The sequence below is a fragment of the Ursus americanus genome, chromosome 2 (assembly GCF_024610735.1).
Source record: "Ursus americanus isolate L20-20 chromosome 2, mUrsAme1.1.p, whole genome shotgun sequence".
Taxonomy (NCBI): Eukaryota; Metazoa; Chordata; class Mammalia; order Carnivora; family Ursidae; genus Ursus; species Ursus americanus.
The window spans coordinates 60,935,038-60,960,231 of NC_142128.1; the positions used below are offsets into that span (position 1 = coordinate 60,935,038).

The 25,194-nt window shown below is 40.2% G+C and overlaps 1 pseudogene; it reads left to right on the plus strand.

Annotated features, from left to right (window-relative positions):
- Positions 1 to 25,194, plus strand: part of LOC148110637 (small ribosomal subunit protein uS5-like) — a 70,358-nt pseudogene that overhangs the window by 16,293 nt on the left and 28,871 nt on the right.

Here is a 25,194-nt window from a genome sequence, read left to right on the forward strand (position 1 = left end):
TCACTACATGTAAATTTTACCTCAATAAAATACTGCTAGTATAAAAACAGAAGAGCAGAGAGTGGTCCATTTGACCAGAGTATGGAACACATGGCAATCTCGTGATTTTCATATAATAACAAAAATTTTAATAAAGACCATGAAAGCAGTTATTTATTCCATCTGGTCTTGTTTAATACAAAGCAAAGTAAGAGACAGGATCATCTGCTGAAAGGACCAGAAACTGAGGGTTTAAGGAGAGAGAAAAGTTAGGAAGAGCTGAATATGGAAGGGAATTATGACAAACTGATAAGATCAGCTGGTTTATTTCTTGTGGGGTTTTAATGTCATTCCTGACAGTCTAAGCAAACTGTGTAGACTGATATACTCAGTTGATTACATCATGGGGGAAATGAGCCCTGTCTCTGCAAAGGCTTAGCTTGAAGAAAAACAAATAGAGCAGATTAACAGATAAATAAATCATGGACTATTTAACAACAACTTCTTGTGTCCACTCTTAACTGTTCTATCTAGATATTAATTTTCATTGCGTTTAGTGCCTTTTTTAAATTAATTATGGTGTGGAGTTGTGTCTTCTATTTATTGTATTTCATTCTGTGTCTCATTTTTCAGTTGGTTTCAAAGAAGAGAATGGAGGAGAAATGCCTTACTCCTCCATTTTTAATCAGAAGTCTTCAGAAGTACTTTTTCGTATTAGCATTTTCTTGGTGCAGGGTGCAGAAGCATGTTGGAGATATTTGTCAATTCATGCTTATAGCACTGCTTATAAAAGAAGTTCCTGGTAAGTTCTTTAAAATGCAGACTTTGGAGCTGGGCAGATCTGTGTGGCCTTCAGAAAGTTCTCTTGGTTTCAATTTCCTTATACGTCAAATGGGTGTATCCAGTAGTTACCTGGACGGTTGTTTTGACAGCTAGAAATGATGTATGTACAGTGGCTACCAGAGTAGCTGGAACAATGGTAGGAACACAATAGATGTTGATTATTAATTCGTGAGTTTATTGAGGTCTTTTTACAACTATAAACCTTGACAATTATGCCTACACTCTATAGTCCTTCAATTTGATTTGGCTTTGGAGATAACCAAAGAATTAATTTCTTATTTTATTTTATTTTATTTTATTTTATTTTATTTTATTTTATGATTTTATTTTATCAACAGTACTAAATACATTGTCCTCTTTTTTGACCAGAGCAAGTTATATAATCTAAATCAAGGGTCAGCAAGCTTTTTCTGTAAAGGGTCAGATAGTAAATATTTTTGGCTTTGATTATCATATAATCTCCATTGCATCTACTCCTCTCTGCCTCTGTAGTGAGACAGCAGCCATAGATAGTGCACAAGGGGGTGGCTACATTCAATGGAACTTCATTTACCAAAGCAGAAGACAGGCCAGTTTTGGGCCACAGGTTGTACTTTGGTGTTCTAGCTGCTGGACAATTCAATATTATGTGACATTTGTTACCTTTTTGCCATTTACTTACCTAATAATGATTACTTCCAATGATTTTATTTTGTAGATGAAGTAGCTTATATTTTTGGGTGGTATGTCAAACATGGATTTTTTTTAAATGGTTCTGGATATGTTCTATATATCCCCCCCCAGTTTAATGGAGGTGTCATTGACATAATTGTTAATATATTTAAAGTATACAATGTGATGATCAAACATGGAATTTTTTGAAAATCTTACAAGATATCCCTTGCGGATAATTAACCTAAGTAGCTCAAAGAAATAATATACAGAAAAAATTCAGTCATGACATAATAGACATAAGCTCCTACTATCCCAATCTAAAAAATAATAGTTTATAAATCATATCCACAGAAAATGTTGTGGATCTGTGTATTCTTTACAATTTTAACATACATATAGGCCTTTAGGATTTTTCTCCCTTTAAAGACTATTTTAAAAGAAGTTACTTTTTTTAGTGGATTTTGGATTCTTAATTGTATTTGGGTTAACCTGAGTCCTGAAAATAGAGGAAGACTGGTGCCAGGCTAGGTGAGGAGAGACCATGCACAGAGTCTCCTGGACATTCCTGGGAATTCAACAGGGAAGACATATTGAACATGTATTACAGAATAGGCAACCACCAGGAGATACATTTACAGGATGAGGGAGAAAATGGACACACAGATACATAAATGTCTTTTTCAGGTCACTGCACCCCTGTTCCCAGTTGGTGATTCTCTTATCAGTTTATCCCTCAGAAAGTGATGCTTGCCTAATATTGCTTCTAGAGAAATGGCCTTGTGTGTTTTCTTTTCATCACAGGAAAATGGAAATAAACCAAGGAGATCTATGTTTGGGTTGGACTGTGGAGATTGTAGATTGTAGGTTTTTACAAAACCTGCCACTTGTTACTCTACCTTAGAAGAGATTACCTAAGACTGTGGTATGAAAGAGGAATCCAAGAACAGAATCTGTAGTTCAAGTGTCATTGTATGCTTTTAATATAGATTTTTACCTTTTGAATAGATATGTTTTTGATATTATCATAGTAACTACTACAGTGCTGTCCACACAGTAGATTCTCACTAAATACTTATGAACTCCCCAACATTGTAATGTATAGAATTATTCTGTTAATATTTGTAGTTGGCCTATGTGGCCTCCTGCATACTCAGTAGATTATCACTGTTAGATTTTTAGCATATGTCAGATAGAGACCAAAACTACTGTATATAAAACGGTCCCATATTTTTGTGTTCAAACATGTTGTGTCAACAACCATAGAAGTCTACGGCAGATGTAACGTAACAGCCACAAGAACAGTATGAGGGTGTGTTAAGCTTTCAAGAAGAGTGTAGTTTATTTCTATGTCTAATAAGATGACAGTGTCATCACTCAAAATACAGAGCATCAATGAGGAGAATTTTCATTACTTAATTCTGACAGACAAGAAAATGTGGTTAGTGATTTATAATTGATGGGAGTTGAGACAGTGCCCTGTCATCTTTGAGTTAGTAGAGTAAGGGAGAGCAGGCACAGGCACACATTTCCTAAATTGAGTCAGTTCTTTCAATTAATATTTGTATGCCTTTTTATGTGCCAGCAACTATACTAGTTTTGGACAAGAGAGAAAACCAAGCCCCTGGTCCTCATGGAAACCACAATCTTATAGGTGTGACAGTGGCTATCTGGGCTATAGGAAGCTATGATATCTGGGGATAAGTGACGTTTAAGCTAGCACACAAATTTAAAATTTCGGAAAGAAAGAGATTTGATGACATTGTCAGACACTCAGAACAAGAGCGTAAATCAAGAGCATTAGGTCTTGTGTGTATAAATGCTGAGGGTTTCCTATGTGCTGGGCACTTTGCCGAATGTTGGGACTCAGTCCTAGGACCCTGGGACCATGAGCCAAAGGCAGATGCTCAACCGACTGAGCTACCCAGGCGCCTGAGCTCAGAATTTTAAGAGGGCATGTATAAAACTAGAAGGGGTGAGAAACTGAGGACCAATACCCAGAAGAGGCATAAACTTTTAAGGGTATCCTGACCTGAAAATCCTCTAAGAAAGCCTAATAAACAGAATAACTTGAAGTTTATGGAAAAGATGACAATGTTCAGGTATCATTAGAATGTCATTTCCCTGGAAAGTAGGCTCGATGAGGGCAAGGATTTTTGTCACTTTTAATCAGTGCTGTATCCATCTAGAACTGGGCCTGGCATGTAGCAGGTGTGCCGAGTTGGCACTATACTCGGTCAACACGGCCCCCAAAATCGGTGAGTCCTTTCCTGATAGCCTATGAACCAGATGGAGAAATGTGATTTGACAACTAAAATGACAGGATTAGATTAATGCATTCATATAAAAATGGATGAAGTTCTCTAGATTTATCCCAAGGGACCTCTTAGCCCTCTAATGAATGGTCAACTTTTTCACAAATAAAGAAATATAAAAATTCCTGGCAGCCTCTTCTTTGCACTGGACTTTAGTGTATGGTAAGAACAGCTTGAAATAAGAGGTGAAGGGCATTGGGAGGCTTTGAAAATCTCTCCACTCTCTGGTTGCTGATAAAGATTTCATTTGCTGCAATGGGATAAAAATATAGAAGGCTTGCTTTTACAATATGTGGGTGACACACATCCTAGAGAGACAGATGAGCCTGATATTATATTGAAGAATGAGGAATCAAAAAGATCACAGTAGCAAAGCAGATCACTTTGAAACCGACAAAAATTTTTGAAAATAGGTGGAGAACATGTATTTTGACAATATAATATGTGAAATATCTTTGATTTAGTTGCCTATAAACTGCTTAAGAGCCTATTATAGGAACTGGCTGTTCAAATTAATATAATCTTTTTCTAATTAATAGAAAGCCAGAGATAAATCAATGCACGTAACAGACCTATTATACTAGATGCCAGAAGGATCACATTCATGGTATTATGTTCCTGTCAAGGTGTTCTGCTTGAGAAGGACACTTACACACCAAGAGAACATAAATCCTAGCCTGTGTAGGAGTCTACTCTAGCTGTTGGTTAGGCCTTTGTCATATCTTGCCTGGATTGTGCCAGTCTTACTCCCATTTCCCTCTGAAGTTTTGCTTTCTTCAATTTTGTAGGGGAGTTTTAGGTTCACAGCAAAATTGAGCTGAAAGTACAGAGTTTCCATATATTCCCTGCCCCCACATAGCCACAGCTTCCCCCAATATCAACATCCCCACCAGAGTCGTACATTTATTACAATTGATGAACCAACAGTGGCACATTCCTAGCATCCAAAGTCCATATTCATTTTAGGGTAATTCTTGGTGTTGTAGGTTATATAGATTTTGACACATGGATGATAACAATGTATCCACCCTTATAGTATCATACAGAAAGTTTATCATACTAAAAATCCTCTGTGCTCGATCTATTCATCTCTCCCTCCCCCTAACCCCTGGCAACCACTGATCTTTTTACTGTCTCCATAATTTTGCCTTTTCCAGAGCCAATCCGTTTTCACCATGGCTAGAGAGCTCTTTCTACGATGGTAACCTCCTCATTCACTCTCCTGGCTCTCCGTTGTTTTCAGAGGCAGGTATAAACACTGTGCTGGTCTGACAGTGAGCTAGGTATTTAGATTCTCTCTTTTTTTTCGAAGATTGTTCTGTGTGTGTGTGTGTGTGTGTGTGTGTGTGTGTGTAGACCAATCAATAAATTGTGAAACTAACAAATAATAAGATCAGTTCATGTAGCAGTAAGTACCACAAAGATGACAGGATAGGGGCGCCTGGGTGGCACAGCGGTTAAGCGTCTGCCTTCGGCTCAGGGCGTGATCCCAGCGTTACGGGATTGAGCCCCACGTCAGGCTCCTCCACTATGAGCCTGCTTCCTCCTCTCCCACTCCCCCTGCTTGTGTTCCCTCTCTCGCTGGCTGTCTCTATCTCTGTCGGATAAATAAATAAAATCTTAAAAAAAAAAAAAGATGACAGGATAGCGTTTACAACATGGGAGACATCTCCGACGTGGCAAGATTTGGGCTGAAAGTGAATAGTGGGGAGTTAGCCATGAAAAGATCTTGGGGATGAGCCTTCCGGGCACAGAGAACAGCCTAGTGCAAAGGTCCTGGGGAGGTGCCAATCTGGTCCAGTATTCTGGAGAGTGGTCAGTAGGGGTGGTGGTTTGATGAGAATTTTGAATAGCATCTATGGAAGAGGGAAAAGGAACCAGCATTTATTGAGGCTTTTTATCTATATTATTCCCTTTAATTTTGAAGATATTAGAAATTATCCCTTTTTACCAGATAAGAAGAAAAGAAGGTTCTAGAAGGTTAAATAACTTGCCCAGGTTTTCCCAGCCAGAAGTGGTAGAATTGGCATCTGAAGGGTTATGTCTGATTTTAGACACACTTCCCACTTTAGGTAATTTTCTTGATAAAAGAATTCGGGATGTTTACTGAAGAGCTTCTCTGTGAATGTCCTGTATTCATTTTTATTTGCATAGTTCTTATCTCTTTTTAAATGTGTGATATCATTCTGCACAAGAAAGTAAACTACGAGGAGTCACGAACCATTTCAATCTTACATTCTCCACTGTACTTCGTCATGTTTAAATATAAACCCATCAGGACTGAGTTTCAGTGATAAATAAAGGAGTTAATGTGCCTCTCAGCAGAAACTCCCTTATGATAAGGGAACAATTTAGGACTTGAGAGATAATGGCTCATTACATGTAATCCTGGAGTTTATATTCTAGTTTTCCTTGTTGATGATGCCAAGGAGTTTAGCAGTATATGTCAAACAGAACAGAACAGAACACTTACATTTGAAAGAGATTTCCATGTTCCTTAGGGGCAATGACCCCATTTACATATTTTAAATGAAAAAAAAAATGCACAGGATATACTGAGTTATGAGGGTTCCACTGTAAGACAGACAGACATGGTGGTCTGTCAGAGTATCCCAGGATAAAAGCACACAGGAAAGGATGTGGTGAAGACTGCCCCACCTCATAAACTTCTGATATTGCAATTGCATCTTGGCTAGGCAAGAATTAAAAATCAAGATGAACCTCCCAGCTTGGAATCCCCCACGTTTCCCTTTTCTTAAGAAAATCCTCTATTGAGCTCCCTCATTTGGCAACAATAATTAATATTACAGTTCAGATGTAGTGGCTGGAAAATGCACTTGGCTCTTGTCTGAAAGCTCCAAATTTCCACTTCTTTAAATAAAGAATCCAGTGTCTCTTTCTGGTGGGCAGGAATAATTTAGAGTTGTTCTGTATTATGTTTAATTATGGATGATGAGTTTCTGCCTGAGCGGAGGTAGCTTGGCTCCCTGCAGACGTGTCAAGGTGGACTGGGCACAGGGAGGGCAGAAATTTTCACTGTGCGTTGGTGAGGCAAGCTTTCTGCCTTGAAAGTTTGGGGGCTAGCTTGCGGATGGTATAAGGACGTACAGTTAAAGGAGCCACAGCAAAACGACTGTCGGAAAAAGAGTAGTGAAGATTTCAAAGAGTGGTGAAGCCAATAGTCTACAAGGCAAAAGGGCAAGACAGGAAATAGCTCAGGCCGCCCAGGGGGTGTAGACAGAACGGGGAGGATAAAATATGTAAGCCGAGTGCAAGAAGCCAATCCAGGGGTCAAATAGCCATGGAAACAGGTTAGAATCCACATAGGAATCCCGAGAACAAAGCCAGGAGCAATGGAAAGGAGAGCTGGGGGAGAGACTGAAGTCCTTGTCAGCAGATGGGCACAGGCGAGAACAGCCTCCATGATGGAATCGCAGGGGCAGACATCAGAGAGCACAAGAGGAGTGAGGTGTGTGACCAATTCCTGATTTCTCCTCCCCGAACTTGTCTTGTTCTTGCTAACGGATCTACCAACAGAAGCAAACATTTCAACACTTCTATATAAAATTGTGGTTTCAAAGAACCAAGCCTCAAAAAAACAGTGAAAGATTGGTTGTTTCAAAATAGGTCACCCTGTGTATGGTCAGTGTAGCTATAGCTTATAACGTATCTTGAATTTTCCGCTCTGTTTTGGGCTTTTTCCCCCTTGCCTTTAGTGAGGCCTTTTGCATTTTGTCAAATGGTGTATTGTCAGGCTGCAAAGTGCAACAGAGAACAGACTGACTTTTGATTTGAGTGCTATAGCTTTTGTTACTTAAAGTAAAGTACTAAGGCATTATTAGTTAGTCAGATTGATAGATTGACTGAATGTTCCAAGAATTGGGAGAGGGGGTGAGGTGGGAAGTGGTTCATGCATTGGAGCTGATTGCTCTCAAATAGTTATTTCTTTTCTAGAGGGTTTTTCCCCCCTCTGTGGTAATAACCACAAAACATGCAATCTGTTGGTATCTCGTTTCATTACACTGCAGATTTTAAGTGCTGCTGTGCTCTCGTATATAAATCACTTATGCTTTTGTATGACATTTACTGTTTTCAAATTCAACATAAGTTGCTGCCTGACAACATAATTGACAAGCTTCCATTATCCTGGCAAATGACTGCAATAGATACTGGCATACTCTGCTCTGCCATTCCCGTGCCCGCCTATTGCCAGTCACTCAGCTGCTTTGACAGGGACGTTCCACAAACAACAGCAGCAACCCCCATTGTTCACATCCAGGAACAAACTTAGGGAGATTTTCGCGTTTGTTCTTGAATAGGCCAAATGCCAATCTGATGAAAGTAACTTGGCATCTTATTTAATAAGGGAAAAATGATTGTGTGGGACAGATGGGGTTTTATTTCAGCAAGAATGAGTTTCATGCTGTTTTGTGTAGCTTTGGATTCCATATATTCGGTTACGTCCAGGTGTGCTTTCCCTCTTGTGTTGCCGTTTTTCCTTACACATGGCACCCCACCCAGACGTGTGCCTCCCCCTGCTCTCCCACCCCAGGGCTGGAGTCTCCACTGCCATCATGGTTTAAGGGTCATTCGTTGTACAGGAGGGGCTGGGGTGGGTGGGCAATAAAGAATTATTTTTTCTTCCAAAGAATACAATCTTAGGTTTATAGATTTTCTAAACATTCTCTTCTTTTCCAGCGGTAGCAGGATAACAACATGTTCTTTCAATAACCAGCTCAGAGTTGCTCTTGAAGAGATGCTTGTTATGTTTAAGGACATTACCAACATGGCTGCTGTAGAGGAGGAAGGCAAGTCTTACGGTTATGATCTGGACCGTGTGTCACGATGGGATGGTAAGCAATGCGACGCCTCCGCCAGAAGAAGTAAGAGGAATTTGAAGAAGGGAAGGAGGTCAGAGGAGACCAGGAGGGAGGTTACCCTATGACAGGCTCTTCTCAGGAAGGAAGCCAGAGAGAAAACTAGGTGGAAAGGCAGTCAAAGTAATCCAAGAATAAAATTTACTATTTGACTCTAAATTGTTGGCAGCAATGTGATGTAAACTCTTCCCATTACTTGAAATTTCTATTAAAATCTGCTCTATATGCAACCTTCTGCTGTGGCATTTGGGGGAGTGAAGAGATTGGAGATGGTGTCCAACACGAGGCAATAGAGTGTGCAAACATCTGTACTGCATGGCCAGATGTTCCAAAAAAGGAATGAAGTGAGGGAATACAAAATGTTTGAGCCAGTTGTGACTGAGAGAGAAAGAAGCATTTCCTCAGAGAGACCGCAGGGCCACTGGCTTTCCTGAAGCAAGAGAAATGGGTATTCTAGTTGATTCATTTGAACTCAAAAGCAAGGTGGTCTTGGTTGACATCTCTGCTTTTCAGTTATACTCCCTGACCCATTGTCATCTATTGTAGTTTAGGTCATATAATAATCCAAGTACTATTTAATCTTTATTATGGTTCAAGGGCATGTGGGGTAAAGGATACACTGGGGGCAGGAGAGTTGTTAGCAGGGAGGCCAGGTTGAGTATAAATCTGGGTGTGCCCAGTAAACGGGCTGGCATAGTCTATTTATATGAAGGACTGAGCAGTCTCCTCATAGAAAAGACTCTGAGTCTTTTTGAAGTGACTCCAGCCACAGATCCTCTGAATTGAGGTACGCGGGGTATTTCGGTGTGCAGTCCCACATTGACCTCGCCCTGTGCTTATCCAGTCCCCAGGAAGAGAGAGGCACTTGTGAGTAAACACATACATTCTAGAAGGCATTGGGGAACATGCTAGCTGCTTGAGTAACTCAGAAAAGAACGTAGCATTCAAAGGCAGAGAAAGATAGTCTTACTGCCGTCACCTGAGAACCCCACACAGTGAGGCGCTGCGAGACCTTCAAGGCATTTGCCTTTCTTTCTTTCTTTTTTTCTTTTTTAATTTTAATGATTTTTTTATTATATTATGTTAGTCACCATACAGTACATCCCCGGTTTCCGATGTAAGGCTCGATGATTCATTAGTTGTGTATAACACCCAGTGCACCATGCAATACGTGCCCTCCTTACTACCCATCACCGGTCTATCCCATTCCCCCACCCCCCTCCCCTCTAAAGTCCTCAGTTTGTTTCTCATAGTCCATAGTCTCTCATGTTTCATTCCCCCTTCTGATTACCTCCCCTTTCTTTATCCCTTTCATCCCCTACCGATCATCCTAGTTCTTATGTTCCATAGATGAGAGAAATCATATGATAGTTGTCTTTCTCTGCTTCACTTATTTCACTTAGCATTATCTCCTCCAGTGCCATCCATGTTGTAGCAAATGTTGAGAACTCGTTCTTTCTGATAGCTGAGTAATATTCCATTGTATATATGGACCACAACTTCTTAATCCAGTCATCTGTTGAAGGGCATCTCGGCTCCTTCCACGATTTAGCTATTGTGGACATTGCTGCTATGAACATTGGGGTGCATATGGCCCTTCTCTTCACTACATCTGTATCTTTGGGGTAAATACCCAGTAGTGCAATGGCTGGATCATAGGGTAGCTCAATTTTTAACTTTTTAAGGGACCGCCACACTGTTTTCCAGAGTGGCTGTACCAACTTGCATTCCCACCAACAATGTAGGAGGGATCCCCTTTCTCCACATCCTCTCCAACAATTGTTGTTTCTTGCCTTGTCTATTTTTGCCATTCTAACTGGCGTAAGGTGGTATCTCAGTGTGGTTTTGATTTGAATTTCCTTGATGGCTAATGATTTTGAACATTTTTTCATGTGTCTGTTAGCCATTTGTATGTCTTCATTGGAAAAGTGTCTGTTCATATCTTCTGCCCATTTTTTGATTTGTTTATTTGTTTCTCGTGTATTGAGTTTGAGAAGTTCTTTGTAGATCTTGGATACCAGTCCTTTATCTGTAGTGTCATTTGCAAATATATTCTCCCATTCCGTGGGCTGCCTCTTAGTTTTTCTGACTGTTTCCTTGGCTGTGCAGAAACTTTTAATCTTGATGAAGTCCCATAAATTCATTTTATCTTTTGTTTCTCTTGCCTTTGGGGATGTGTCATGAAAAAGGTTGCTTTGGCCGATGTCGTAGAGGTTGTTGCCTATGTTCTCCTCTAGAATTTTGATCGATTCCTGTCTCACATCGAGGTCTTTCATCCATTTGGAGTTTATCTTGGTTGTATGGTGTGAGAGAGTGGTCAAGTTTCATTCTTTTGCATGTAGCTGTCCAATTTTCCCAGCACCATTTATTGAAGAGACTGTCTTTTTCCCACCGGATGTTTTTTCCTGCTTTATCAAATATTAGTTGCCCAAAGAGCCGAGGGTCCATTTCTGGGCTCTCTATTCTGTTCCATTGGTCTATGTGTCTGTTTTTGTGCCAGTACCATGCTGTCTTTGTGATCACAGCTTTGTAGTACAGCTCGAAATCCGGCATTGTGATGCCCCCAGCTTTGTTTTTCCTTTTCAACAGTTCCTTGGAGATTCGGGGCCTTTTCTGTTTCCATACAAATTTAAGGACTGTTTGTTCCAGTTCTTTGAAAAATGTCAACGGTATTTTGATCGGGATAGCATTGAAAGTGTAGATTGCTCTGGGTAGCATGGACATTTTAACTATGTTAATTCTTCCAATCCATGAGCATGGAATATCTTTCCATCTTTTTATGTCTTCCTCAATGTCTTTCAAGCGTGATTTATAGTTTCTAGAATATAGGTCCTTTACGTCTCTGGTTAAGTTAATTCCAAGGTAACGTATGGTTTTTGGTGCTATTGTAAATGGGATGGATTCCCTAATTTCTCTTTCTTCGGTCTCGTTATTCGTGTATAGAAATGCAACTGATTTCTGAGCATTGATTTTGTATCCCGCCACGTTACTGAATTGCTCTATAACTTCTAATAGTTTGGGAGTGGCTTCTTTTGGGTTTTCCATATAGAGTATCATGTCATCTGCAAAGAGAGACATTTTGACTTCTTCTTTGCTGATTTGAATACCTTTGATCCCTTTTTGTCGTCTGATTGCTGTTGCAAGGACTTCTAGTACTATGTTGAATAATAGTGGCGAGAGTGGGCATCCTTGTCGAGTTCCTGATCTTAAGGGAAAGGCTTCCAGCTTTTCCCCATTGAGAATAATATTTGCAGTAGGCTTTTCATAGATGGCTTTTACGAGATTGAGAAATGTACCTTCTATTCCTACACTCTGAAGGGTTTTAATCAGGAAAGGATGCTGTATTTTGTCAAATGCTTTTTCGGCATTGATTGAGAGGATCATATGGTTCCTGAGTCTTTTCTTGTTGATATGATGTATCACACTGATTGATTTGCGAATATTGAACCACGCTTGCATCCCAGGTATGAATCCCACTTGATCGTGATGGATAATCCTTTTAATGTACTGTTGGATTCTATTAGCAAGTATCTTGTTGAGGATTTTGGCGTCCATATTCATTAGGGAAATCGGTCTGTAATTCTCCTTTTTGAGGGGATCTTTGCCTGGTTTGGGGATCAAGGTAATATTGGCCTCATAGAATGAGTTTGGTAGCTTTCCTTCTGTTTCTATTTTTTGAAATAGCTTTAGGAGAATAGGTATTATTTCTTCTTTGAATGTTTGGTAGAATTCCTCAGGAAAACCGTCCGGGCCTGGAGTTTTGTTATTTGGAAGGTTGTTTATCACTGACTCAATTTCTTCATAATTAATTGGCCTGTTTAAGGAATCAATTTCTTCCGGTTTCAATCTTGGTAGTTTATAGGTTTCCAGGAAGGATTCCATCTCTTCCAGATTGCTTAGTTTATTGGCATATAGCTGTTGATAAAAATTTCTAATAATCCTTCCAATTTCAATGGTGCTCGTCGTGACCTCTCCTTTTTCATTCATAATTTTAATAATCTGAGTCCTTTCTCTTTTCTTTTGGATAAGTCTTTCCAGTGGTGTGTCAATTTTATTGATTCTCTCAAAGAACCAGCTTCTTGTCCTGTTGATCTGCTCTACTGTACTTCTGGTTTCTGCTTGATTGATTTCAGCTCTAATTTTGGTCAACTGCTTCCTCGTGCGTGGATTAGGCCTGTCCCTCTGTTGCTGTTCCAGCTTCTTGAGGTGAGAATATAAAAACTGCATTTTAGATTTTTCTATTCTTTTGAGTGAGGCTTGGATGGCTATGTATTTCCCCCTTAGGACTGCCTTTGCAGTATCCCATAGGTTTTGGACTGTTGTATTTTCATTCTCATTGGTCTCCATAAATTGTTTAATTTGATTTTTGATTTCCTGGTTTATTGAGTCATTCCTGAGCAGGATGGTTCTTAGTCTCCAAGTGTTTGAGTTTCTTCCAAATTTTTCCTTGTGGTTGAGTTCCAATTTCAGAGCATTGTGGTCTGAGAATATGCAGGGGATAATTTCAATCTTTTGGTATCGGTTGAGACCTGTTTTGTGTCCCAGAACATGGTCTATTCTTGAGAATGTTCCATGGGCATTAGAATAGAATGAGTATTCTTTGGTTCTGGGGTGTAGTGTTCTATATATATCTATGAGGTCCAACTTGTCGAGTATGGCATTCAAAGCCTTTGATTCTTTGCTTAGTTTTTGCCAGGGTGTTCTGTCTATTTCTGATAGTGGAGTGTTGAGGTCCCCTACTATTAATGTATTTTTATTTATATGTCTCTTTATTCTGGTTAAGAGTTGGCTTGTGTATCTTGCTGCTCCCCTGTTGGGGGCATATATATTTATAATTGTCATATCCACTTGTTGAATACTTCCCTTAAGAATAATATAGTGCCCTTCTGCATCTCTAACTATAGTCTGTAGTTTAAAATCCAATTTATCTGATATGAGAATTGCTACCCCAGCTTTCTTTTGAGGTCCATTTGCGTGAAAGATGGTACTCCATCCCCTTACTCTCAGTCTGAATGCATCTTTGGGTTCGAAATGAGTCTCTTGTAGACAGCAAATGGATGGGTCATTTCTTTTTATCCAATCTGCAACCCTGTGGCGTTTTATGGGATGGTTCAAACCATCTACATTAAGACTGACTACTGAGAGATATGATTTAATAATGCCATGTTGCCAGTAAAGTCTTTGTTTGTATTGGCTGTGACTTTCTGATCTGTATCACTCTTGGGCCTTTTTACTTTTATAGAACCCCCCGTAATATCTCCTGTAGGGCTGGTTTCATGGTTACAAAATTGGTTAGTGACTGGCGATTCTGAAATGTCTTTATTTCTCCATCAATTCTGAATGACAGCCTTGCTGGATAAAGGATCCTTGGCTGCATGTTTTTCTCTGAAAGAGCTTTAAATATGCTCCCCCAACCCTTTCTCTCATTCCAGGTCTGTGTAGACAGGTCTGACGTAATTCTGATGCCTTTGCCTTGGTACGTGAGAAATTTCTTTGCCCTGGCCGCTTTCAATACTGTATCCTTGGATCTAATATTTGCGAAATGCACTATGACGTGACGTCGTGTAGGTTTGTCGTGGTTGAGCTTGGGAGGGGTCCTCTCTGCCTCTTGGACACGAATGTTTGTTTCCCTCGCTAGATTAGGGAAGTTTTCAGCTACAATTTGTTCAAATATCTCTTCTAGACCTCTGTTTTTCTCCACCCCCTCGGGGATGCCGATGATTCTAATATTGGATCGTTTCATTGAGTCAGTAATCTCCCGTAACCTACATTCGTGTGCTTGGATTTTTTAAAGACCATCTTCTATTTTAATTTTTTCCTCTATTAACCCATCCTCCAATTCACTAACCCGTTCCTCTGCTTCTGCGACCCTGGCCGTCAGAGCCTCTAGTTTTGCCTGCATTTGGCTCATAGAATTTTTAATTTCTGTCAGATTCGTTCTCATTTCTGTCCTTAGGGATTCTATATTCTCAGTAACCTGTTCGTTAATACTTTTTTCAATTCTACTCATCATTTTGACCATCTTTACTCTGAATTCCATTTCTGATAATTTGGTTACATCCATATCCATTATTTCTGTGGTAGAGGCCACAGACTCACTGTCTTTTCTTTGCTGGGGGGGGCTTCTCCTTCTTGTCATTCTGATGAGGAGAGGTGCCGGGTTTCCAGAGCCCAAATTATTGACTGGGTCCCAGGCCGTGCCCCTTGTTTTATAGGGATCTTAGGGATGTGGGCTTCTTCTTTAAAGATTTTATTTATTTATTTATGTGGCAGCCAACCAGCGAGAGAGGGAACAGAAGCAGGGGAGTGGGAGAGGAAGAAGCAGGCTCCCAGCGGAGGAGCCCGATGAAGGACTCCTTTCCGGAACGCCGGGATCACGCCCTAAGCCGAAGGCAGGCGCTCAATGACTGCGCCACCCAGGCGCCCGGGTTGTGGGCTTCTTGATTTTTCAGCCTGCCTTCTGTGTTCTGGGGGAGGGGCCTGCCGCGCCGATACTCAGGCAACCCTGTTTTGGTAGAGTCTCGGCGTCCCCGGCGAGGGGGGATGGGGATGGGCACTCTCTGAGCCGGTATTTCCAGGCTTTTGTTCTCTGGCGGCTTTCCCTGGCGGTTTGCTGTGCCTCTTCTGAGAGTCAGAGCAGCAGCGGCCGAATTTCAGCCTCTGTCACAGAACAGAGGGATTGCGGCCCGTTCTCTACTAATGTTCTGGCCACTTTAACTCTGCTACTGTTGGTGCTGCTCAACCCTGCAGCGTCCTGGGATGTGCGCCCCACACCCAGCGTCCCAGCCCTCACTTCCAGGGCCGGCGCGTCTCTGTCCTTTGTGTTTCTAACGCCACCAGCCACCAGCCGCCAGCCGCCCCGCACGCTCTGGAAGCTCCCGGTCTCAGTCTGGATCCGGTGAGCGCACCGGGATTCCGGTGTTCCGCGAGATGCCTGGTGGCGCGCGCACCCGGCTCACGGTCTCAGTCTGCTGTTTTGCGGGTGCCGACCACGAGCCCGCCTGCTCCCCCGTGCAAGTGGCTGTCGCTTCCCGGCGCCCAAACGCGGCGGCTCCCTCCCCCTTCCGTTTATCTTCCGATATCTGTGCGCGGTTTCATGGCTCCCCGCTTCGTACCTCAATACTCAGCGCTGGAGATGTTCATTTGTAGAGATCTAGATGCGTCTTTCTGCGTCTCAGGCTGGTTCCGTGGTTGTTTAGGCTGGTCTGGTACCTATCCAGCTCGACTCGGGGGACCGGCTGAAAACGGTGTCTCCTATTCCTCTGCCATCTTAACTCCTCAAGGCATTTGCCTTTCATACACGTAATGTTCTTGTGTCCTTCTTCTTGGTTCTCCCTGACCAATCTGAGCCCCTGTAAGATAGAGCTTCTAGCTCATATAAAGCTTTGCCAAATGCCAGAAGGCAAGGCAGTGTCCTTTCTAGGCTGATCATCCTGCTAGAGCCACCAGGAAAGTTTTCCGTCTTCTCAGTTGTGTCCTTGGTAGTCTCACTGGGGGAAGCTTGGCACATGGCTAAAGATCCGACACTGTCTTTGAGGAACTTAGTACCCTGTGCCTCTTGTAGTGTGCAGGTCCCTCCCTTCTCCAAGCCCCAAGCGTTGTTATTTTCCTGTTGTACCCACATCTATCGCTGGGTCTACACTGAACGTTCTAGAACTTGTTGGTCCTGCCAGGACAGCAAGCTTCCTCATTGTAAGCCCTCTGTGACTTAAGTGGAAGCCATTTACTCCATGTTACTTGGCCCTCTGGGCTCTGTCCACCTATCATCCCTCCAATGAGTCTTTCTTTTGGTTTGGGGGTCGGGACAACCAACTTTATTTTTCCACATAGAATACACTTCCAGTGTGCTCTTACTCTCCCCAACCCCTCTTTCCTGATCTCCCTAGAATGTCCTTTTTATCTCACTCTCAATCTTAACGTGATGCAGTAGGATGAGTTCTATTTTAATCAATTAGCACTTTGAGTCTTGGTTGCCTGCTCTGGATGGACTCATTCTGTGTTTTGTCAAGCTTCATCTTGGAACTCCTAATAAAACTATAGTGAAGTTTTAGTTCTCCAAAATCTTGATCATCTTGCTCTTTTGCATTCTAAAACAACTGATCTGAAGTTTCCATTTCTCCCTGAGGTAGCTGCAGTAAAATGCTTGACCCCAGAGAACCCTACCTGCTTTCCTCAAGGACAATAATTCATTAAAGCTCAATAGATGTTTGTTGACAAAGTAATTAAAATCAAGCTGTGGAAGAATAATTAATGACATAAAAATACTCATTACATATTGTTAGATTAAAATAAAGCAGCTGACAAAGGTAGATGCAGAGTAAGAGCTAAATTTTGTTTTAGAAGTTTATACATGCACCAATAGAAAACAAAACTATAAATATACAGTACCAAAATTTTAGCAGTGGCTCTCTGAGGGAATTAGGACCAATTTTTATTTTCTTCTTTTAGCTAATATATTGTTTAGAGTTCCCATCTGAAAGTTTTATTTTTGTAAAAGGAAGAGAAGCTTTATATGAGTAGTAACGTTTGAACATGCCTAAAACCCCACATTTATATTGTATCACATCTTGTTTTATCTTTCCCTGCTTAATTCACAGTCACTTCTTGGAGCAAGGCAGTTCTTATGATGTCAGAATTCAGACATACCACAGTAAAGGGGCATTGGCCATATTCCAAACGACTTACGCAGTGACCTACATCAGCAGGGTTGAGGGAATGAAATAAAGGGGTTGATGGGATTTTAGAGGGTTAGAGCCCAATCTGGGGAGTAGGAAACTGACCTAAAAGGGAGAGACATTTGCAGAAACCACCAGACTTTTTTTTTTTCTGTTGAGATGGCACTCATTTTAAGCACTTAACATAGATTGATTAAGCATGCACTGAGTACTAGGAACTATTCTGGTGTCTGGTCCCTCCCTGCTCTTCTGAAACTTCTGTTTCAGCAGAATAGACAGAGTGTGCAAGTACATACTAATAAGTTCTGTGAAAAAAAGAGAGGGGTTTTCTGAGCTAGAGGAGTCAGGAAGAACCTCAGTTAGCAGGTGACATCTAAGTAGTGACCCAAATGATATGAAAGAATAAGGCATGTGAGGATCTCAGGGAAGATTGTTTTAGGGAGAAGGAACATTGCAAGTGCAAAGGTCCTGAGGCATGAAGGAATTTGGCCTGCTAGAGGGAACATGGATAGGTTGGTGTGAGAAGGTCCATTGAGCAGGTGGTAGAATGGTAGGAGGTTAGAGAGGGAAGCAGGCAGGGCCTAGCAGGCAGGGTCTGATAGGTCTTGCCAGGGAGTTTGATTTTTTTCCCCTAAATGGGATGGGTAGCAATGAGATGGCTTTATGCAAAGGAGTGATAAACTGACTTACACCTAAAGAAAAAAGATTAGCCTGAGTGCCTTGATTACTATCCTATTTTTCCTCTAACCTGCCAGAACTTCCTAGAGTTAGGGAAAAGGGAAGAGCCAAAGAAAATCTCTACCGTTGTTTGAAAACTCTACCTCTTAAACTCGGCTATGGGAAATTTAAACTTTATCAATCCTGTGGCGGGGTTTTCTTACACCAAGTTAAGGTGGTTTGTGGTGAGAGCTTGGCTCTGCCAGAGCAATTTTGGAAATGAAATCTTTTTTCTCCCCCCTGAGTGGTATGTGGCAGTCAGTGTGTCTGTAAGTGCCTCCTAGGAGACTCTATGGGCTTTCTTCCCCCTCGAACATAGTTCAAGACTTGGTCTATAACAATTTCATCTCAAGTGGAAAAACAGATCTATTGGGGGGCAGTTATTATTTTAAAACTATACCACAGAGCTGGGTCATAAAATGGTCTCTATTTTCACAAATTCATTAGTGAGGTTCAGGCTCCTCAGAAGGAAGGTACACAGATTTAAAGGGAACTGGATTCTAGGAACTATACTGTTGTTATCTTTACTTTAGAATCCTTCAAATGCAATTGGAAAACATTTTAGTTTTCCAATTTGGCTTTCCAATTATTTTGAGCAATAAAATATTTGCCTTAATGTTTCCATTTGTTTTCCTTATGAATTAAAGCAAGTATTCATAACTGAGCTGTTAGCCGCTTGTATTAGCTAGTTACTTTAATGACCTGGTCTTGCAATACCTTTACCCTGGTGTCTAATCCTCGGACATTAAGAAAAAGGGTTCATCTATGTATAAACGAGGTGAGCATAAGCAGGCGATGCTGCAAATTTGGGGTTCTCTTTTTGTACCAAGGATAAAATGAGTCTAGGGACTATTATTCCACTGTCCTTAGAGGTTTATTAAATACTAATTTAAAGGTCTGTGGCATCTTTGGGAAATTAAATCTGGTTGTAAAGCTTCCCACTTCCAGTTTGCTATATGCGGTTTAGAACAAAAGAAGCCAACCCTTCTCGTTTCTTTATAGATCAAGTTTTAATCCTCTAGGTTAGGATCGGCAAACAGATTTCATTTCATGTGCCAACCCTTATCCACAGGCTGTGGTTGCTGCACATGATGTATTGAGGAGGACTCTGCGTCTTTGTCCCCCATCCAGGGGCCAGAATACAGTGCTGTGTGAATAACATCCCCCTCCCCCAGGCTGAGGACTCAAGGGGGAGGGATGGTGCCGTGCATTTGCTAGCCCTGCTTTAGAGCTTACTGAAATGTGTGTTCTCAGGTTGGGTGCAACTGTGAGTAGATGGTGTTATTAGGACCATCGCTTGCATTTTAGAAACTAGCCACGGCGGTGTGTGTCGTCTGAGGAGTATTGCAATGACAAATCAAAACTCTTTATTCTGATGGTAAACAGAATCAGCAATTGAGGGCGTTCTCAGTCCCGATTTTCAAAAGTGTCCGTCATTTGCTGGAGGCTTTTTAAGGCGCTATGGTAGGCAGAATAATGCCTGACCCTGCCTGCCTTCCTCCTTTCCCCAGGATGTCTACTTCCTAATCCCTGGAAGCTGTGAATAAGTTAGGTTATATGGTGAAGGGAAATTAAGGCTGATAATCGGATGACCTTGAGATGAAAAGATTATCCTGGATTATCTGGATAGGCTCACTAACATCACAGGGTCCTTGTAAGAGGAGGAGGGAGGCAGAAGACACGACAAGAGAGAAGACAGCAGGAGAAAGACTCAGGCTCTGTGGCTGGTTTTGAAAATGGAGGAATGGGCCATGAGCAAGGAATGTGGATGGCCTCTGAAAGCTAAAAAGCAAGAGAGGCCGGACTCCCCTAGAGCATCCAGAGGAAACAACCCTGATGGCATCTTCAGTGTAGCCCCAGGGAGACCCAGATTCCACTTCCAACTCTAAGGTAATAAATTTGTGTTGTTTCATACCACTAGATTTGTGGTAATTTGTGACAACGGCAAAAGGAAATGGATACAGTTACCCTTTTACCAATTAGGGAAGTTACTTTCAAGTTTTAGTTCATAATTTAAAACATGGGTTGGTAGTGACTTTTGTCAGATGTGTTTTTTTTCTTCATGTATTTTATATTTTCTAGTCTTCTAATGTAGAAGATGTGTCCTGGTGCTATCAGCTAGGTCTTTGTGTTTCCATGAGCTGCTCAAGCATTCACAACTTGACCTTGGTGTTCTCATGGTCGCTCTGCGACCATGATGGATCAAGGCACGAACAAGCCCACTCTAATTATGTCTGAACAAAAAACATGAACGTCATTCAAACCACAAGAAAAGCCACAGAGCCTTCTATCCTGGCTAAGTGAGTGACCACAGCTTTTTCTTTTCTCTTTCTTTTCTTACTTCTCTCTCTCTTTTTTAATACCAGTTATATCTTGAGCCTCAGTATAGTCATCCCTCATATTAGATAAAATTTGAGGTATCCAGTCATAGAATTACCCCTGCTTATTGACAGCATCCAATCTAAAACACAGCCCAGCTTCCTTAAACTCTGCTCAAAGTCATCTAACATAAACCTGAGTCCTGTAAGTCCTTTCTAATACCTTCCTACTGAGATGCCCATCAATTTCCCATTGGTTGCTTTATTTAATTGCTGCAATGTGTAATAAACCCGGTCTGTCCAACTAGATGTGTGGTCCTGGTAGGCTTTAGCTGGAGGGCATTGACAAAGGTTAGGTTTTGTATTTCATAGGTATTCTATCATTTTTTAAAAATTGAGATGCATTTCATATACCATAAAAGTCACCCTTAAAAATTGTGCAATTCAGTGGTTTTTAGTATATTCACAAAGTTGTGCAACCATTATGAATATCTAAATCCAAAACATTTTCATCATCCCCAAAGGAAACTTCATACTCATTAGAAGTCACACCCCAGTCCCTCCTCTCTTCAACCTTTGGCAACCACTGATCTACTTTCTGTCTCAATGGATTTTGCATGTTTTGGATATTTCATATGAATGGTACAATAGACTATGTGGCTTTTTGTGTCTGGCTTCTTTCATTCAGCATAGTATTTTCAAGGTTCAGCCATGCTGTAGCATGAATCAGTACTTCATTCCTTTTATGAGTGCCTAATATTCCATTGTATTCATTTTGTTCACTCATCAGTTGATGAACATTTGGGTTGTTTCCTCACTTTTTGCTTTATGAATAATGCAGCTAGGAACATTTTGTGTAAGTTCTTGTGTAGACCTAGGTTTTCAGTTCTCTTGGGTATGTACCTAGGAGTGCAGTTGCTGGGTCATATGGTAGCTCTGTCTTTAATCATTTGAGGAACTGCCAAACCGTTTTCCAAAGAAGTAGTACCATTTTCCATTCTCACTGGCATCGTATGAGGGCTCCTATTTCTCCATATTGTTACCAACACTTGTTATTGTCTGACTTTTTGATTATAGCCAACCCACTAGGAGTGAGGTGGTACTTCCTTATGGTTTTGATTTGTATTTCCTTGATGCCTAATAATATCGAACAGCTTTTCATGTGTGGTTTTTTGGTATTTTTTGCTTTTTGGCCACTTCTATATCTTTTTTTTTTAAGATTTTATTTATTTATTTGAGAGAGAGACAGCCAGCGAGAGAGGGAACACAAGCAGGGGGAGTGGGAGAGGAAGAAGCAGGCTCCCAGCGGAGGAGCCTGATGCGGGGCTCCATCCCAGAATGCTAGGATTACGCCCTGAGCCGAAGGCAGACGCTTAACGACTGAGCCACCCAGGAGCCCCCACTTCTATATCTTATTAATTTATTTTATTTATTTTTTATTTTTTAAAAGATTTTATTTATTTATTTGAGAGAGAAAGAGGGAGAGAGAGAGAGTGTAGGGGGAGGGGCAGAGGGAGAGGGAGAAGCAGACTCCCCGTTGAGCACAGAGCCTGGCTCGGGCTCGATCCCAGGACCCCTGGATCATGACCTGAGCTGAAGGCAGACACTTAACTGCCTGAGCCACCCAGGCACCCCTTCTATATCTTTTTAAATCTTATTTATTAGAAATGTCTAATGAGGGGTACCTGGAAGGCTCAGTCGGGTACGTGTCTGACTTTTGATCTCAGCTCAGGTCTTGATCTCAGGGTGAGTTCAAGCCCTGTCTTGGGCTCCATGCTGGGCATGGAGCCTACTTAAAAAAAAAAAAAATGAAGAAGTATCTAATGAGATCCTATTTTTCAAATTAGTGTATTTGTTTTTTGTTCTTTATATATTCTGGATACTAAAATATTATCAGATATGTTATTTGCAAATAGTTCCTCTCATTCTTTGGGTTGTCCTTTCACTTTGTTTGAAGCACAAAAGTCTTCAGTTTTGATAAAGTCCAATTTATCTTTTCCTTTTGTTACTTGTGCTTTTGTTGTCATAAATTCATTGCCAAATCTAAGATCATGAAGATTTACACCTATATATTTTTAAAGTGTTCTGTAGTTAGGTCTTATAGTTAGGTCTTTGATCTATTTTGAGTTACTTTTTGTATATGGTGTGAGTTAGGGGTCCAGTTTCATTCTTTTGCATATAGATATCTGGTTGTTCTAGCCCCATTTGTTGAAAAGACTAGTCTTGGCACCTTTGTCAAAAATCAACTGACCATAGATACATGGCCATTTATTTCTGGACACTCAGGTCTATTCCACTGATCTATATGTTCATCCTTATTTCAGTACCATACAACAGATTACGGCTGCTTTATAGTAAGCTCTGAAGTCAGGAAGGGTGAGCCTTCCTATTTTGTTCCTTTTCAAGATTGTTTTGGCTATTCTGGGTCCTTTGAGTTTTCATATGGATTTTAGGGTCAGTTTATCAATTTCTACAAAGAAGCAGCTGGGATTCTGATAGGAATTCCTTCGAATTTGTAGGTCAGTTTGGGGAACATTGCCACTTTAACAATATTAAGTCTTCCTTTCCATGAGCATGGATGTCTTTCTTTTTATTTTGATCTTTTTTTTTCTTTCAACAATATTGTGTAGTATTCATAGTATAGGTATTGCACTTTAAAAGATTTATTCATGAGTAATTTCTTCTTGGTGTTGCTATCATAAATTAAATTGTTTTCATATATAGTTGATTTTTTAAGTATTGATTTTGTATTTTGCAATCTTGCTAAAGTAAAGTCTTTTATTAGCCTCTTTTCCATTTTGGAAAAAAATCTAAAAATTCAATTTTTGGATGAATGTCTTCAGATCTTCTACATATGAGATCATATTATATACAAGTAAGGATAATTTTATTTCTACTTTTCCAATCTGAATGTCTTTTATTTCACTTTTTTTTTTTTTTTTTTTGGCCTAATCGCCCTGACTAGAACTTCTAGTACAATGTTATAAGAAGTTTATGAGGGGGGCACCTGGGTGGCTCAGTTGTTAAGCGTCTGCCTTTGGCTCAAGGCGTGATCCCAGGGTTCTGGGATCGAGCCCCGCATCAGGCTCCTCCGCTGAGAGCCTGCTTCTTCCTCTCCCACTCCCTCTGCTTGTGTTCCCTCTCTCGCTGGCTCTCTCTCTGTCAAATAAATAAATAAAATCTTTAAAAAAAAAAAAGAAGTTTATGAGGGGATATCCTTGTTCCTGAACTTGGGTGGAAATTTTTAGTTTTTCACTCTTAAGTATGATGTTAGCTTGATTTTTGTAGATACTTTATGTTAGGTTAAGGTGGTTCCCTTCTATTCCTAGTTTGTTGAATATTTTTATCATGCAGGGATGTTGGATTTTGTCAAATGCTTTTGCATCTATTGATATCACTATGTGATTTTTGTTCTTTATGCTATTAGCATGGTTTAATACAGTTTTTCTGAGATCAATCTCATATGGATATGGTATATAAATTTGTCATATGTACCTTCGTTTTTTAAATAGTACTTTGTTGAGGCATTTGGCATCTATATTTATAGGGGATATTGGGTCTGTAGTATTTTTTAAATTGTCTTTAGATATTTTTGTCTGATTTTGGTATCAGAACACTGGCTTCATAGAATGAATAGGGAAGTGCTCCCTTATTTTCTACTCTTTTGGAAGAATTTATGAAGGATTGATATTAATTCTTCTTTAAATGTTTGGTAGAATTCATGAGCAAAATCATCTCATCCTTGGCTTTTTTTGCGGGAAGTTTTCGTTTATTCAATCTCTTTATTTTTTTTAGATCTATTCAGATTATCTGTATTTCTTCTATTTTGGTAATATGTCTATTTCTAGAAATTTGTCCATTTCATCTCAGTAATCTCATTTGTTGGTGTAAAACTGCTCACAGTATTTCCTTAACATTCTTTTATTTCTGTAAAATCAGTAGTAATGTCTCATCTTTCATTCTTGATTTTAGTAATTTGAATATTCTCTTTTTCTTGGTCAGTCTACCTATTTGTCACTTTTTTTTATATTTTCAAATAACCAAATTTTGTCTTCAGTAATTTTCTGTATTGTTTCCCATTATACTCTATTTTATTTATTTCTGCTCTAACCATTATTATCTCCTTCTTTCTGCTTGCTTTGGGTTTAGTTTGTTCTTCTCTTTCTAGTTTGTATAGTGGAAGTTTATTTTCTGATATTTCATATAGGACTTTACAGCCATAAAATCCTTCCAACACTGCTTTAGCCCTATCTTATATTTGTTAGGATGTTTTATTTTCATTTGCATCTGTCTCAAAGTATTTTCTAATTTGTTTCCTAATTTCTTCTTTGGCTCTTTTTTTAAAGAAGTGGGTTTAATTTCTACATAGTTGTGAATTTTCCAAATGTCCTTTTCTTATTGATTCCTAATTTTATTCATTGTGGTCAGAGAGCATACTTGTATGATTTCAATCCCCATGGATTTATTGAGGCTTGTCTTATGGCCTAACATGATCTACCTTGGAGAATGATTTATGTGTACTTAAGAAGAATGTGTATTCTGTTGGGTAGTATTGTATAAATGTCTGTTAGATTTTATTGGTTTATAGTGTTGTTTAAGTCTTCAACTTCCTTATTGGTCTTCTATTCAGTTGTATATTATCTTTTATAAGCACTTATTGATTTAGTTTGCTAAGCTTTGTTCAGAATTTTTGTATTTATTTGGGTCTGAAAATATGTGGTCCTATGGGTTTAAGTTGGTGACTGTGTATGCTATGATTCAGAGAAAAATTACTCATTATTCATGCTGGAAGCTCAGGAGATGCCACTGACCTGGAACT